A 16,261-nucleotide genomic window follows, 5' to 3' on the forward strand; every position below is an offset into this window, starting at 1 on the left:
GGTGCTTTCTACTTCTGGATTGGCACACATATGCTGAATCGACTCTGGATCATCAGTAAGTACGTCACATTAGATATTTGTTTTATCGCCCTGCTGTAAATTAAATGGCAGTTTTTCAACGGCTGTCAGTTCTGCTTCTAGTTACGCTACATCGCCCTAGCAGCACCTACGCACTGCGTTCAGATGTGCTCACCTCCGCTCTGGCGTTGAGCGCCTACAGCGCCATCGCCTTCGGCCTCTGATGGCAGGAGGGTAGCCGATATATCAGGGCGTGGGTGGGACGCAGCACAACGCGGTGGTGGTGTAACGATCAGCATGGTTGCTTCCCAAGCAGTTGATCCGGGTTCGATTCCCGGCCACCGCACAAAAGGTACTTTTTTCTTCTACGGGTATTCCACGTACCGAAACGCGATCTTCGAAACTGTGAAGTGTCGCGGTACGAATAGTTTTCCTTCGCCCCTCGTCTCAGTCCGTGCTGCCAGGGCGCTAGTCTGCGGTTTCGTTTCTCAGCGTCGTGTGTCTCCATGTGTCGACTTGTCTCGACTTTGCTCGGCTGACGCGAAAGCTGACGCTTGGAAATGGGCATATATGTAGAGGGCAGGCGCGAGAAACGACTGGGAGAGACCAAAAAACGACAAACACAAGACAGAACCTTTCATTGCTCGGCTGACGCGAAAGCTGACGCTTGGAAATGGGCATATACGTAGAGGGCAGGCGCGAGAAACGACTGGGAGAGACCAAAAAACGACAAACACACGACAGAACCTTTCATTTTATTGTGGCCACAGATTCGCCCCTTAGTGTACCGAGAGGCAAGAGTGGCGTCAGCGTGTGGGACCGCATCATTATCGCTAAGCAACCACGAAACCGAAGGAAAAATGCAAAATGAAAGACGCCAACAGCACGTCGAGTTCCCAGCCGAGAACGCATCCAAATACTAACCACGGCCAACGATTCTTGACGCCGGTGAACAGACGAGAACCGCTGCACTACGCGCGGTATCGCCGTTGGCGACAGTATCGCGCGACGTGTAGACATCTTACTTCTTGTGAAGATCGCTTGTTATTTACCTGGCAGTGTCTCGCTGGAGGAAGCATTCTCTTTTAGGGGAGAAAAATAAAATGGCACTTGGTGCGGTCGAATACGTGGCATTTGTGTTCACAGCACGACGCTCTAACTTACTCAGCTTTCGAGCTACGCAATGTGGCACGTCTGCAGTCCAATACCCGATCCACCGTCTCATCCACCTTTATTACTGCCCTGACACTCATTTACACACATATCTGCTTTCGTTCACGTTTGCTCGCCTGATGCTTGGACCCCAAAAACCACAACACAAAGATATCGTAAATGCCGTGAGAATAATAAGACTCAGCAAACAAAAGGATGTTCGGCTACCAGGAATCGAATCCGGGCCTCGTGGCTGAAAGCCATGTCTCCTAACAGCTTTCCATTCTTTCTGACCGCCAGACAATCAGACTTGCAAGGCAAGCACCATAGTCACTGCCGTTTCTAGTAGTATCTGTGGAACCTGTTCTTCCCGCATGTACGAAATTGGTAGTTTTGGAATATTTAAAATGCATTGTCAAATGTGGGGTTCGAACCCACGCTGCCCTCAGGGAACCAGAGCTTAAATCTGGCGCCTTAGACCGCTCGGCCAATCTGACGTGTGGGTGCAAAGTGTCTACTACCGCCGTTTCTAGGCATATCTCCAGAGCCTGACGGCGAAGTTAGCGTGTTTTTTTCTTGTGTGAAGGAAATACGTTGGTTTTAGAGTATTTAAAACGAGTTGTCAGATGTGAGGTTGCACCCCACCCTCACTTTCGGGAACCACAGCTTAAATATGGTGCCTTACACCATTGTTTTCCGTCGCCATCTGTCGTAAGTGGAACGAGCAGAACTGTAGTTATCAACATTCACATTGGCGCAGAGAAAACAAAAAACGACAGAAAAGGCCGTTCCCTAGCAACGGCTACGCTGTGCATTTCGCCCTCAGGGGAAGCTAATGATATGCTCCAGGCGAGCATCAAACTAACCAACTTAATATTGTGATACTTAGGTGCTTTCTACTTCTGGATTGGCACACATATGCTGAATCGACTCTGGATCATCAGTAAGTACGTCACATTAGATATTTGTTTTATCGCCCTGCTGTAAATTAAATGGCAGTTTTTCAACGGCTGTCAGTTCTGCTTCTAGTTACGCTACATCGCCCTAGCAGCACCTACGCACTGCGTTCAGATGTGCTCACCCCCGCTCTGGCGTTGAGCGCCTACAGCGCCATCGCCTTCGGCCTCTGATGGCAGGAGGGTAGCCGATATATCAGGGCGTGGGTGGGACGCAGCACAACGCGGTGGTGGTGTAACGGTCAGCATGGTTGCTTCCCAAGCAGTTGATCCGGGTTCGATTCCCGGCCACCGCACAAAAGGTACTTTTTTCTTCTACGGGTATTCCACGTACCGAAACGCGATCTTCGAAACTGTGAAGTGTCGCGGTACGAATAGTTTTCCTTCGCCCCTCGTCTCAGTCCGTGCTGCCAGGGCGCTAGTCTGCGGTTTCGTTTCTCAGCGTCGTGTGTCTCCATGTGTCGACTTGTCTCGACTTTGCTCGGCTGACGCGAAAGCTGACGCTTGGAAATGGGCATATATGTAGAGGGCAGGCGCGAGAAACGACTGGGAGAGACCAAAAAACGACAAACACAAGACAGAACCTTTCATTGCTCGGCTGACGCGAAAGCTGACGCTTGGAAATGGGCATATACGTAGAGGGCAGGCGCGAGAAACGACTGGGAGAGACCAAAAAACGACAAACACACGACAGAACCTTTCATTTTATTGTGGCCACAGATTCGCCCCTTAGTGTACCGAGAGGCAAGAGTGGCGTCAGCGTGTGGGACCGCATCATTATCGCTAAGCAACCACGAAACCGAAGGAAAAATGCAAAATGAAAGACGCCAACAGCACGTCGAGTTCCCAGCCGAGAACGCATCCAAATACTAACCACGGCCAACGATTCTTGACGCCGGTGAACAGACGAGAACCGCTGCACTACGCGCGGTATCGCCGTTGGCGACAGTATCGCGCGACGTGTAGACATCTTACTTCTTGTGAAGATCGCTTGTTATTTACCTGGCAGTGTCTCGCTGGAGGAAGCATTCTCTTTTAGGGGAGAAAAATAAAATGGCACTTGGTGCGGTCGAATACGTGGCATTTGTCTTCACAGCACGACGCTCTAACTTACTCAGCTTTCGAGCTACGCAATGTGGCACGTCTGCAGTCCAATACCCGATCCACCGTCTCATCCACCTTTATTACTGCCCTGACACTCATTTACACACATATCTGCTTTCGTTCACGTTTGCTCGCCTGATGCTTGGACCCCAAAAACCACAACACAAAGATATCGTAAATGCCGTGAGAATAATAAGACTCAGCAAACAAAAGGATGTTCGGCTACCAGGAATCGAATCCGGGCCTCGTGGCTGAAAGCCATGTCTCCTAACAGCTTTCCATTCTTTCTGACCGCCAGACAATCAGACTTGCAAGGCAAGCACCATAGTCACTGCCGTTTCTAGTAGTATCTGTGGAACCTGTTCTTCCCGCATGTACGAAATTGGTAGTTTTGGAATATTTAAAATGCATTGTCAAATGTGGGGTTCGAACCCACGCTGCCCTCAGGGAACCAGAGCTTAAATCTGGCGCCTTAGACCGCTCGGCCAATCTGACGTGTGGGTGCAAAGTGTCTACTACCGCCGTTTCTAGGCATATCTCCAGAGCCTGACGGCGAAGTTAGCGTGTTTTTTTCTTGTGTGAAGGAAATACGTTGGTTTTAGAGTATTTAAAACGAGTTGTCAGATGTGAGGTTGCACCCCACCCTCACTTTCGGGAACCACAGCTTAAATATGGTGCCTTACACCATTGTTTTCCGTCGCCATCTGTCGTAAGTGGAACGAGCAGAACTGTAGTTATCAACATTCACATTGGCGCAGAGAAAACAAAAAACGACAGAAAAGGCCGTTCCCTAGCAACGGCTACGCTGTGCATTTCGCCCTCAGGGGAAGCTAATGATATGCTCCAGGCGAGCATCAAACTAACCAACTTAATATTGTGATACTTAGGTGCTTTCTACTTCTGGATTGGCACACATATGCTGAATCGACTCTGGATCATCAGTAAGTACGTCACATTAGATATTTGTTTTATCGCCCTGCTGTAAATTAAATGGCAGTTTTTCAACGGCTGTCAGTTCTGCTTCTAGTTACGCTACATCGCCCTAGCAGCACCTACGCACTGCGTTCAGATGTGCTCACCTCCGCTCTGGCGTTGAGCGCCTACAGCGCCATCGCCTTCGGCCTCTGATGGCAGGAGGGTAGCCGATATATCAGGGCGTGGGTGGGACGCAGCACAACGCGGTGGTGGTGTAACGATCAGCATGGTTGCTTCCCAAGCAGTTGATCCGGGTTCGATTCCCGGCCACCGCACAAAAGGTACTTTTTTCTTCTACGGGTATTCCACGTACCGAAACGCGATCTTCGAAACTGTGAAGTGTCGCGGTACGAATAGTTTTCCTTCGCCCCTCGTCTCAGTCCGTGCTGCCAGGGCGCTAGTCTGCGGTTTCGTTTCTCAGCGTCGTGTGTCTCCATGTGTCGACTTGTCTCGACTTTGCTCGGCTGACGCGAAAGCTGACGCTTGGAAATGGGCATATATGTAGAGGGCAGGCGCGAGAAACGACTGGGAGAGACCAAAAAACGACAAACACAAGACAGAACCTTTCATTGCTCGGCTGACGCGAAAGCTGACGCTTGGAAATGGGCATATACGTAGAGGGCAGGCGCGAGAAACGACTGGGAGAGACCAAAAAACGACAAACACACGACAGAACCTTTCATTTTATTGTGGCCACAGATTCGCCCCTTAGTGTACCGAGAGGCAAGAGTGGCGTCAGCGTGTGGGACCGCATCATTATCGCTAAGCAACCACGAAACCGAAGGAAAAATGCAAAATGAAAGACGCCAACAGCACGTCGAGTTCCCAGCCGAGAACGCATCCAAATACTAACCACGGCCAACGATTCTTGACGCCGGTGAACAGACGAGAACCGCTGCACTACGCGCGGTATCGCCGTTGGCGACAGTATCGCGCGACGTGTAGACATCTTACTTCTTGTGAAGATCGCTTGTTATTTACCTGGCAGTGTCTCGCTGGAGGAAGCATTCTCTTTTAGGGGAGAAAAATAAAATGGCACTTGGTGCGGTCGAATACGTGGCCTTTGTGTTCACAGCACGACGCTCTAACTTACTCAGCTTTCGAGCTACGCAATGTGGCACGTCTGCAGTCCAATACCCGATCCACCGTCTCATCCACCTTTATTACTGCCCTGACACTCATTTACACACATATCTGCTTTCGTTCACGTTTGCTCGCCTGATGCTTGGACCCCAAAAACCACAACACAAAGATATCGTAAATGCCGTGAGAATAATAAGACTCAGCAAACAAAAGGATGTTCGGCTACCAGGAATCGAATCCGGGCCTCGTGGCTGAAAGCCATGTCTCCTAACAGCTTTCCATTCTTTCTGACCGCCAGACAATCAGACTTGCAAGGCAAGCACCATAGTCACTGCCGTTTCTAGTAGTATCTGTGGAACCTGTTCTTCCCGCATGTACGAAATTGGTAGTTTTGGAATATTTAAAATGCATTGTCAGATGTGGGGTTCGAACCCACGCTCCCCTCAGGAAACCCGAGCTTAAATCTGGCGCCTTAGACCGCTCGGCCAATCTGACGTGTGGGTGCAAAGTGTCTACTACCGCCGTTTCTAGGCATATCTCCAGAGCCTGACGGCGAAGTTAGCGTGTTTTTTTCTTGTGTGAAGGAAATACGTTGGTTTTAGAGTATTTAAAACGAGTTGTCAGATGTGAGGTTGCACCCCACCCTCACTTTCGGGAACCACAGCTTAAATATGGTGCCTTACACCATTGTTTTCCGTCGCCATCTGTCGTAAGTGGAACGAGCAGAACTGTAGTTATCAACATTCACATTGGCGCAGAGAAAACAAAAAACGACAGAAAAGGCCGTTCCCTAGCAACGGCTACGCTGTGCATTTCGCCCTCAGGGGAAGCTAATGATATGCTCCAGGCGAGCATCAAACTAACCAACTTAATATTGTGATACTTAGGTGCTTTCTACTTCTGGATTGGCACACATATGCTGAATCGACTCTGGATCATCAGTAAGTACGTCACATTAGATATTTGTTTTATCGCCCTGCTGTAAATTAAATGGCAGTTTTTCAACGGATGTCAGTTCTGCTTCTAGTTACGCTACATCGCCCTAGCAGCACCTACGCACTGCGTTCAGATGTGCTCACCCCCGCTCTGGCGTTGAGCGCCTACAGCGCCATCGCCTTCGGCCTCTGATGGCAGGAGGGTAGCCGATATATCAGGGCGTGGGTGGGACGCAGCACAACGCGGTGGTGGTGTAACGGTCAGCATGGTTGCTTCCCAAGCAGTTGATCCGGGTTCGATTCCCGGCCACCGCACAAAAGGTACTTTTTTCTTCTACGGGTATTCCACGTACCGAAACGCGATCTTCGAAACTGTGAAGTGTCGCGGTACGAATAGTTTTCCTTCGCCCCTCGTCTCAGTCCGTGCTGCCAGGGCGCTAGTCTGCGGTTTCGTTTCTCAGCGTCGTGTGTCTCCATGTGTCGACTTGTCTCGACTTTGCTCGGCTGACGCGAAAGCTGACGCTTGGAAATGGGCATATATGTAGAGGGCAGGCGCGAGAAACGACTGGGAGAGACCAAAAAACGACAAACACAAGACAGAACCTTTCATTGCTCGGCTGACGCGAAAGCTGACGCTTGGAAATGGGCATATACGTAGAGGGCAGGCGCGAGAAACGACTGGGAGAGACCAAAAAACGACAAACACACGACAGAACCTTTCATTTTATTGTGGCCACAGATTCGCCCCTTAGTGTACCGAGAGGCAAGAGTGGCGTCAGCGTGTGGGACCGCATCATTATCGCTAAGCAACCACGAAACCGAAGGAAAAATGCAAAATGAAAGACGCCAACAGCACGTCGAGTTCCCAGCCGAGAACGCATCCAAATACTAACCACGGCCAACGATTCTTGACGCCGGTGAACAGACGAGAACCGCTGCACTACGCGCGGTATCGCCGTTGGCGACAGTATCGCGCGACGTGTAGACATCTTACTTCTTGTGAAGATCGCTTGTTATTTACCTGGCAGTGTCTCGCTGGAGGAAGCATTCTCTTTTAGGGGAGAAAAATAAAATGGCACTTGGTGCGGTCGAATACGTGGCATTTGTGTTCACAGCACGACGCTCTAACTTACTCAGCTTTCGAGCTACGCAATGTGGCACGTCTGCAGTCCAATACCCGATCCACCGTCTCATCCACCTTTATTACTGCCCTGACACTCATTTACACACATATCTGCTTTCGTTCACGTTTGCTCGCCTGATGCTTGGACCCCAAAAACCACAACACAAAGATATCGTAAATGCCGTGAGAATAATAAGACTCAGCAAACAAAAGGATGTTCGGCTACCAGGAATCGAATCCGGGCCTCGTGGCTGAAAGCCATGTCTCCTAACAGCTTTCCATTCTTTCTGACCGCCAGACAATCAGACTTGCAAGGCAAGCACCATAGTCACTGCCGTTTCTAGTAGTATCTGTGGAACCTGTTCTTCCCGCATGTACGAAATTGGTAGTTTTGGAATATTTAAAATGCATTGTCAGATGTGGGGTTCGAACCCACGCTCCCCTCAGGAAACCAGAGCTTAAATCTGGCGCCTTAGACCGCTCGGCCAATCTGACGTGTGGGTGCAAAGTGTCTACTACCGCCGTTTCTAGGCATATCTCCAGAGCCTGACGGCGAAGTTAGCGTGTTTTTTTCTTGTGTGAAGGAAATACGTTGGTTTTAGAGTATTTAAAACGAGTTGTCAGATGTGAGGTTGCACCCCACCCTCACTTTCGGGAACCACAGCTTAAATATGGTGCCTTACACCATTGTTTTCCGTCGCCATCTGTCGTAAGTGGAACGAGCAGAACTGTAGTTATCAACATTCACATTGGCGCAGAGAAAACAAAAAACGACAGAAAAGGCCGTTCCCTAGCAACGGCTACGCTGTGCATTTCGCCCTCAGGGGAAGCTAATGATATGCTCCAGGCGAGCATCAAACTAACCAACTTAATATTGTGATACTTAGGTGCTTTCTACTTCTGGATTGGCACACATATGCTGAATCGACTCTGGATCATCAGTAAGTACGTCACATTAGATATTTGTTTTATCGCCCTGCTGTAAATTAAATGGCAGTTTTTCAACGGCTGTCAGTTCTGCTTCTAGTTACGCTACATCGCCCTAGCAGCACCTACGCACTGCGTTCAGATGTGCTCACCCCCGCTCTGGCGTTGAGCGCCTACAGCGCCATCGCCTTCGGCCTCTGATGGCAGGAGGGTAGCCGATATATCAGGGCGTGGGTGGGACGCAGCACAACGCGGTGGTGGTGTAACGGTCAGCATGGTTGCTTCCCAAGCAGTTGATCCGGGTTCGATTCCCGGCCACCGCACAAAAGGTACTTTTTTCTTCTACGGGTATTCCACGTACCGAAACGCGATCTTCGAAACTGTGAAGTGTCGCGGTACGAATAGTTTTCCTTCGCCCCTCGTCTCAGTCCGTGCTGCCAGGGCGCTAGTCTGCGGTTTCGTTTCTCAGCGTCGTGTGTCTCCATGTGTCGACTTGTCTCGACTTTGCTCGGCTGACGCGAAAGCTGACGCTTGGAAATGGGTATATATGTAGAGGGCAGGCGCGAGAAACGACTGGGAGAGACCAAAAAACGACAAACACAAGACAGAACCTTTCATTGCTCGGCTGACGCGAAAGCTGACGCTTGGAAATGGGCATATACGTAGAGGGCAGGCGCGAGAAACGACTGGGAGAGACCAAAAAACGACAAACACACGACAGAACCTTTCATTTTATTGTGGCCACAGATTCGCCCCTTAGTGTACCGAGAGGCAAGAGTGGCGTCAGCGTGTGGGACCGCATCATTATCGCTAAGCAACCACGAAACCGAAGGAAAAATGCAAAATGAAAGACGCCAACAGCACGTCGAGTTCCCAGCCGAGAACGCATCCAAATACTAACCACGGCCAACGATTCTTGACGCCGGTGAACAGACGAGAACCGCTGCACTACGCGCGGTATCGCCGTTGGCGACAGTATCGCGCGACGTGTAGACATCTTACTTCTTGTGAAGATCGCTTGTTATTTACCTGGCAGTGTCTCGCTGGAGGAAGCATTCTCTTTTAGGGGAGAAAAATAAAATGGCACTTGGTGCGGTCGAATACGTGGCATTTGTGTTCACAGCACGACGCTCTAACTTACTCAGCTTTCGAGCTACGCAATGTGGCACGTCTGCAGTCCAATACCCGATCCACCGTCTCATCCACCTTTATTACTGCCCTGACACTCATTTACACACATATCTGCTTTCGTTCACGTTTGCTCGCCTGATGCTTGGACCCCAAAAACCACAACACAAAGATATCGTAAATGCCGTGAGAATAATAAGACTCAGCAAACAAAAGGATGTTCGGCTACCAGGAATCGAATCCGGGCCTCGTGGCTGAAAGCCATGTCTCCTAACAGCTTTCCATTCTTTCTGACCGCCAGACAATCAGACTTGCAAGGCAAGCACCATAGTCACTGCCGTTTCTAGTAGTATCTGTGGAACCTGTTCTTCCCGCATGTACGAAATTGGTAGTTTTGGAATATTTAAAATGCATTGTCAGATGTGGGGTTCGAACCCACGCTCCCCTCAGGAAACCAGAGCTTAAATCTGGCGCCTTAGACCGCTCGGCCAATCTGACGTGTGGGTGCAAAGTGTCTACTACCGCCGTTTCTAGGCATATCTCCAGAGCCTGACGGCGAAGTTAGCGTGTTTTTTTCTTGTGTGAAGGAAATACGTTGGTTTTAGAGTATTTAAAACGAGTTGTCAGATGTGAGGTTGCACCCCACCCTCACTTTCGGGAACCACAGCTTAAATATGGTGCCTTACACCATTGTTTTCCGTCGCCATCTGTCGTAAGTGGAACGAGCAGAACTGTAGTTATCAACATTCACATTGGCGCAGAGAAAACAAAAAACGACAGAAAAGGCCGTTCCCTAGCAACGGCTACGCTGTGCATTTCGCCCTCAGGGGAAGCTAATGATATGCTCCAGGCGAGCATCAAACTAACCAACTTAATATTGTGATACTTAGGTGCTTTCTACTTCTGGATTGGCACACATATGCTGAATCGACTCTGGATCATCAGTAAGTACGTCACATTAGATATTTGTTTTATCGCCCTGCTGTAAATTAAATGGCAGTTTTTCAACGGCTGTCAGTTCTGCTTCTAGTTACGCTACATCGCCCTAGCAGCACCTACGCACTGCGTTCAGATGTGCTCACCCCCGCTCTGGCGTTGAGCGCCTACAGCGCCATCGCCTTCGGCCTCTGATGGCAGGAGGGTAGCCGATATATCAGGGCGTGGGTGGGACGCAGCACAACGCGGTGGTGGTGTAACGGTCAGCATGGTTGCTTCCCAAGCAGTTGATCCGGGTTCGATTCCCGGCCACCGCACAAAAGGTACTTTTTTCTTCTACGGGTATTCCACGTACCGAAACGCGATCTTCGAAACTGTGAAGTGTCGCGGTACGAATAGTTTTCCTTCGCCCCTCGTCTCAGTCCGTGCTGCCAGGGCGCTAGTCTGCGGTTTCGTTTCTCAGCGTCGTGTGTCTCCATGTGTCGACTTGTCTCGACTTTGCTCGGCTGACGCGAAAGCTGACGCTTGGAAATGGGTATATATGTAGAGGGCAGGCGCGAGAAACGACTGGGAGAGACCAAAAAACGACAAACACAAGACAGAACCTTTCATTGCTCGGCTGACGCGAAAGCTGACGCTTGGAAATGGGCATATACGTAGAGGGCAGGCGCGAGAAACGACTGGGAGAGACCAAAAAACGACAAACACACGACAGAACCTTTCATTTTATTGTGGCCACAGATTCGCCCCTTAGTGTACCGAGAGGCAAGAGTGGCGTCAGCGTGTGGGACCGCATCATTATCGCTAAGCAACCACGAAACCGAAGGAAAAATGCAAAATGAAAGACGCCAACAGCACGTCGAGTTCCCAGCCGAGAACGCATCCAAATACTAACCACGGCCAACGATTCTTGACGCCGGTGAACAGACGAGAACCGCTGCACTACGCGCGGTATCGCCGTTGGCGACAGTATCGCGCGACGTGTAGACATCTTACTTCTTGTGAAGATCGCTTGTTATTTACCTGGCAGTGTCTCGCTGGAGGAAGCATTCTCTTTTAGGGGAGAAAAATAAAATGGCACTTGGTGCGGTCGAATACGTGGCATTTGTGTTCACAGCACGACGCTCTAACTTACTCAGCTTTCGAGCTACGCAATGTGGCACGTCTGCAGTCCAATACCCGATCCACCGTCTCATCCACCTTTATTACTGCCCTGACACTCATTTACACACATATCTGCTTTCGTTCACGTTTGCTCGCCTGATGCTTGGACCCCAAAAACCACAACACAAAGATATCGTAAATGCCGTGAGAATAATAAGACTCAGCAAACAAAAGGATGTTCGGCTACCAGGAATCGAATCCGGGCCTCGTGGCTGAAAGCCATGTCTCCTAACAGCTTTCCATTCTTTCTGACCGCCAGACAATCAGACTTGCAAGGCAAGCACCATAGTCACTGCCGTTTCTAGTAGTATCTGTGGAACCTGTTCTTCCCGCATGTACGAAATTGGTAGTTTTGGAATATTTAAAATGCATTGTCAGATGTGGGGTTCGAACCCACGCTCCCCTCAGGAAACCAGAGCTTAAATCTGGCGCCTTAGACCGCTCGGCCAATCTGACGTGTGGGTGCAAAGTGTCTACTACCGCCGTTTCTAGGCATATCTCCAGAGCCTGACGGCGAAGTTAGCGTGTTTTTTTCTTGTGTGAAGGAAATACGTTGGTTTTAGAGTATTTAAAACGAGTTGTCAGATGTGAGGTTGCACCCCACCCTCACTTTCGGGAACCACAGCTTAAATATGGTGCCTTACACCATTGTTTTCCGTCGCCATCTGTCGTAAGTGGAACGAGCAGAACTGTAGTTATCAACATTCACATTGGCGCAGAGAAAACAAAAAACGACAGAAAAGGCCGTTCCCTAGCAACGGCTACGCTGTGCATTTCGCCCTCAGGGGAAGCTAATGATATGCTCCAGGCGAGCATCAAACTAACCAACTTAATATTGTGATACTTAGGTGCTTTCTACTTCTGGATTGGCACACATATGCTGAATCGACTCTGGATCATCAGTAAGTACGTCACATTAGATATTTGTTTTATCGCCCTGCTGTAAATTAAATGGCAGTTTTTCAACGGCTGTCAGTTCTGCTTCTAGTTACGCTACATCGCCCTAGCAGCACCTACGCACTGCGTTCAGATGTGCTCACCCCCGCTCTGGCGTTGAGCGCCTACAGCGCCATCGCCTTCGGCCTCTGATGGCAGGAGGGTAGCCGATATATCAGGGCGTGGGTGGGACGCAGCACAACGCGGTGGTGGTGTAACGGTCAGCATGGTTGCTTCCCAAGCAGTTGATCCGGGTTCGATTCCCGGCCACCGCACAAAAGGTACTTTTTTCTTCTACGGGTATTCCACGTACCGAAACGCGATCTTCGAAACTGTGAAGTGTCGCGGTACGAATAGTTTTCCTTCGCCCCTCGTCTCAGTCCGTGCTGCCAGGGCGCTAGTCTGCGGTTTCGTTTCTCAGCGTCGTGTGTCTCCATGTGTCGACTTGTCTCGACTTTGCTCGGCTGACGCGAAAGCTGACGCTTGGAAATGGGCATATATGTAGAGGGCAGGCGCGAGAAACGACTGGGAGAGACCAAAAAACGACAAACACAAGACAGAACCTTTCATTGCTCGGCTGACGCGAAAGCTGACGCTTGGAAATGGGCATATACGTAGAGGGCAGGCGCGAGAAACGACTGGGAGAGACCAAAAAACGACAAACACACGACAGAACCTTTCATTTTATTGTGGCCACAGATTCGCCCCTTAGTGTACCGAGAGGCAAGAGTGGCGTCAGCGTGTGGGACCGCATCATTATCGCTAAGCAACCACGAAACCGAAGGAAAAATGCAAAATGAAAGACGCCAACAGCACGTCGAGTTCCCAGCCGAGAACGCATCCAAATACTAACCACGGCCAACGATTCTTGACGCCGGTGAACAGACGAGAACCGCTGCACTACGCGCGGTATCGCCGTTGGCGACAGTATCGCGCGACGTGTAGACATCTTACTTCTTGTGAAGATCGCTTGTTATTTACCTGGCAGTGTCTCGCTGGAGGAAGCATTCTCTTTTAGGGGAGAAAAATAAAATGGCACTTGGTGCGGTCGAATACGTGGCATTTGTGTTCACAGCACGACGCTCTAACTTACTCAGCTTTCGAGCTACGCAATGTGGCACGTCTGCAGTCCAATACCCGATCCACCGTCTCATCCACCTTTATTACTGCCCTGACACTCATTTACACACATATCTGCTTTCGTTCACGTTTGCTCGCCTGATGCTTGGACCCCAAAAACCACAACACAAAGATATCGTAAATGCCGTGAGAATAATAAGACTCAGCAAACAAAAGGATGTTCGGCTACCAGGAATCGAATCCGGGCCTCGTGGCTGAAAGCCATGTCTCCTAACAGCTTTCCATTCTTTCTGACCGCCAGACAATCAGACTTGCAAGGCAAGCACCATAGTCACTGCCGTTTCTAGTAGTATCTGTGGAACCTGTTCTTCCCGCATGTACGAAATTGGTAGTTTTGGAATATTTAAAATGCATTGTCAAATGTGGGGTTCGAACCCACGCTGCCCTCAGGGAACCAGAGCTTAAATCTGGCGCCATAGACCGCTCGGCCAATCTGACGTGTGGGCGCAAAGTGTCTACTACCGCCGTTTCTAGGCATATCTCCAGAGCCTGACGGCGAAGTTAGCGTGTTTTTTTCTTGTGTGAAGGAAATACGTTGGTTTTAGAGTATTTAAAACGAGTTGTCAGATGTGAGGTTGCACCCCACCCTCACTTTCGGGAACCACAGCTTAAATATGGTGCCTTACACCATTGTTTTCCGTCGCCATCTGTCGTAAGTGGAACGAGCAGAACTGTAGTTATCAACATTCACATTGGCGCAGAGAAAACAAAAAACGACAGAAAAGGCCGTTCCCTAGCAACGGCTACGCTGTGCATTTCGCCCTCAGGGGAAGCTAATGATATGCTCCAGGCGAGCATCAAACTAACCAACTTAATATTGTGATACTTAGGTGCTTTCTACTTCTGGATTGGCACACATATGCTGAATCGACTCTGGATCATCAGTAAGTACGTCACATTAGATATTTGTTTTATCGCCCTGCTGTAAATTAAATGGCAGTTTTTCAACGGCTGTCAGTTCTGCTTCTAGTTACGCTACATCGCCCTAGCAGCACCTACGCACTGCGTTCAGATGTGCTCACCCCCGCTCTGGCGTTGAGCGCCTACAGCGCCATCGCCTTCGGCCTCTGATGGCAGGAGGGTAGCCGACATATCAGGGCGTGGGTGGGACGCAGCACAACGTGGTGGTGGTGTAACGGTCAGCATGGTTGCTTCCCAAGCAGTTGATCCGGGTTCGATTCCCGGCCACCGCACAAAAGGTACTTTTTTCTTCTACGGGTATTCCACGTACCGAAACGCGATCTTCGAAACTGTGAAGTGTCGCGGTACGAATAGTTTTCCTTCGCCCCTCGTCTCAGTCCGTGCTGCCAGGGCGCTAGTCTGCGGTTTCGTTTCTCAGCGTCGTGTGTCTCCATGTGTCGACTTGTCTCGACTTTGCTCGGCTGACGCGAAAGCTGACGCTTGGAAATGGGCATATATGTAGAGGGCAGGCGCGAGAAACGACTGGGAGAGACCAAAAAACGACAAACACAAGACAGAACCTTTCATTGCTCGGCTGACGCGAAAGCTGACGCTTGGAAATGGGCATATACGTAGAGGGCAGGCGCGAGAAACGACTGGGAGAGACCAAAAAACGACAAACACACGACAGAACCTTTCATTTTATTGTGGCCACAGATTCGCCCCTTAGTGTACCGAGAGGCAAGAGTGGCGTCAGCGTGTGGGACCGCATCATTATCGCTAAGCAACCACGAAACCGAAGGAAAAATGCAAAATGAAAGACGCCAACAGCACGTCGAGTTCCCAGCCGAGAACGCATCCAAATACTAACCACGGCCAACGATTCTTGACGCCGGTGAACAGACGAGAACCGCTGCACTACGCGCGGTATCGCCGTTGGCGACAGTATCGCGCGACGTGTAGACATCTTACTTCTTGTGAAGATCGCTTGTTATTTACCTGGCAGTGTCTCGCTGGAGGAAGCATTCTCTTTTAGGGGAGAAAAATAAAATGGCACTTGGTGCGGTCGAATACGTGGCATTTGTGTTCACAGCACGACGCTCTAACTTACTCAGCTTTCGAGCTACGCAATGTGGCACGTCTGCAGTCCAATACCCGATCCACCGTCTCATCCACCTTTATTACTGCCCTGACACTCATTTACACACATATCTGCTTTCGTTCACGTTTGCTCGCCTGATGCTTGGACCCCAAAAACCACAACACAAAGATATCGTAAATGCCGTGAGAATAATAAGACTCAGCAAACAAAAGGATGTTCGGCTACCAGGAATCGAATCCGGGCCTCGTGGCTGAAAGCCATGTCTCCTAACAGCTTTCCATTCTTTCTGACCGCCAGACAATCAGACTTGCAAGGCAAGCACCATAGTCACTGCCGTTTCTAGTAGTATCTGTGGAACCTGTTCTTCCCGCATGTACGAAATTGGTAGTTTTGGAATATTTAAAATGCATTGTCAAATGTGGGGTTCGAACCCACGCTGCCCTCAGGGAACCAGAGCTTAAATCTGGCGCCATAGACCGCTCGGCCAATCTGACGTGTGGGCGCAAAGTGTCTACTACCGCCGTTTCTAGGCATATCTCCAGAGCCTGACGGCGAAGTTAGCGTGTTTTTTTCTTGTGTGAAGGAAATACGTTGGTTTTAGAGTATTTAAAACGAGTTGTCAGATGTGAGGTTGCACCCCACCCTCACTTTCGGGAACCACAGCTTAAATATGGTGCCTTAC

At 49.9% G+C, this 16,261-nt stretch overlaps 16 non-coding genes across 16 annotated transcripts; 8 read left to right on the forward strand and 8 right to left on the reverse strand.

The window, feature by feature from the left end:
* Positions 1-292: 292 nt before the first annotated feature.
* On the forward strand, positions 293-364 carry Trnag-ccc (transfer RNA glycine (anticodon CCC)). The gene has a single exon. It is a non-coding gene; the product is annotated as a tRNA-Gly (tRNA).
* A 1,219-nt stretch (positions 365-1,583) lies between these two features.
* Trnal-uaa (transfer RNA leucine (anticodon UAA)) lies at positions 1,584-1,667 on the reverse strand. The gene has a single exon. It is a non-coding gene; the product is annotated as a tRNA-Leu (tRNA).
* Positions 1,668-2,350: 683 nt separating this feature from the next.
* On the forward strand, positions 2,351-2,422 carry Trnag-ccc (transfer RNA glycine (anticodon CCC)). Its single transcript has one exon. It is a non-coding gene; the product is annotated as a tRNA-Gly (tRNA).
* A 1,219-nt stretch (positions 2,423-3,641) lies between these two features.
* Trnal-uaa (transfer RNA leucine (anticodon UAA)) lies at positions 3,642-3,725 on the reverse strand. The gene has a single exon. It is a non-coding gene; the product is annotated as a tRNA-Leu (tRNA).
* A 683-nt stretch (positions 3,726-4,408) lies between these two features.
* Trnag-ccc (transfer RNA glycine (anticodon CCC)) lies at positions 4,409-4,480 on the forward strand. Its single transcript has one exon. It is a non-coding gene; the product is annotated as a tRNA-Gly (tRNA).
* A 1,219-nt stretch (positions 4,481-5,699) lies between these two features.
* On the reverse strand, positions 5,700-5,783 carry Trnal-uaa (transfer RNA leucine (anticodon UAA)). The gene has a single exon. It is a non-coding gene; the product is annotated as a tRNA-Leu (tRNA).
* Positions 5,784-6,466: 683 nt separating this feature from the next.
* On the forward strand, positions 6,467-6,538 carry Trnag-ccc (transfer RNA glycine (anticodon CCC)). Its single transcript has one exon. It is a non-coding gene; the product is annotated as a tRNA-Gly (tRNA).
* Positions 6,539-7,757: 1,219 nt separating this feature from the next.
* Positions 7,758-7,841, reverse strand: Trnal-uaa (transfer RNA leucine (anticodon UAA)). Its single transcript has one exon. It is a non-coding gene; the product is annotated as a tRNA-Leu (tRNA).
* Positions 7,842-8,524: 683 nt separating this feature from the next.
* Trnag-ccc (transfer RNA glycine (anticodon CCC)) lies at positions 8,525-8,596 on the forward strand. The gene has a single exon. It is a non-coding gene; the product is annotated as a tRNA-Gly (tRNA).
* A 1,219-nt stretch (positions 8,597-9,815) lies between these two features.
* On the reverse strand, positions 9,816-9,899 carry Trnal-uaa (transfer RNA leucine (anticodon UAA)). The gene has a single exon. It is a non-coding gene; the product is annotated as a tRNA-Leu (tRNA).
* A 683-nt stretch (positions 9,900-10,582) lies between these two features.
* On the forward strand, positions 10,583-10,654 carry Trnag-ccc (transfer RNA glycine (anticodon CCC)). The gene has a single exon. It is a non-coding gene; the product is annotated as a tRNA-Gly (tRNA).
* Positions 10,655-11,873: 1,219 nt separating this feature from the next.
* On the reverse strand, positions 11,874-11,957 carry Trnal-uaa (transfer RNA leucine (anticodon UAA)). Its single transcript has one exon. It is a non-coding gene; the product is annotated as a tRNA-Leu (tRNA).
* A 683-nt stretch (positions 11,958-12,640) lies between these two features.
* Trnag-ccc (transfer RNA glycine (anticodon CCC)) lies at positions 12,641-12,712 on the forward strand. Its single transcript has one exon. It is a non-coding gene; the product is annotated as a tRNA-Gly (tRNA).
* A 1,219-nt stretch (positions 12,713-13,931) lies between these two features.
* On the reverse strand, positions 13,932-14,015 carry Trnal-uaa (transfer RNA leucine (anticodon UAA)). The gene has a single exon. It is a non-coding gene; the product is annotated as a tRNA-Leu (tRNA).
* A 683-nt stretch (positions 14,016-14,698) lies between these two features.
* Trnag-ccc (transfer RNA glycine (anticodon CCC)) lies at positions 14,699-14,770 on the forward strand. The gene has a single exon. It is a non-coding gene; the product is annotated as a tRNA-Gly (tRNA).
* A 1,219-nt stretch (positions 14,771-15,989) lies between these two features.
* On the reverse strand, positions 15,990-16,073 carry Trnal-uaa (transfer RNA leucine (anticodon UAA)). Its single transcript has one exon. It is a non-coding gene; the product is annotated as a tRNA-Leu (tRNA).
* Between the last annotated feature and the right edge of the window lie 188 nt (positions 16,074-16,261).

This window comes from Schistocerca cancellata, chromosome 2, assembly GCF_023864275.1.
Source record: "Schistocerca cancellata isolate TAMUIC-IGC-003103 chromosome 2, iqSchCanc2.1, whole genome shotgun sequence".
Lineage (NCBI taxonomy): Eukaryota > Metazoa > Arthropoda > Insecta > Orthoptera > Acrididae > Schistocerca > Schistocerca cancellata.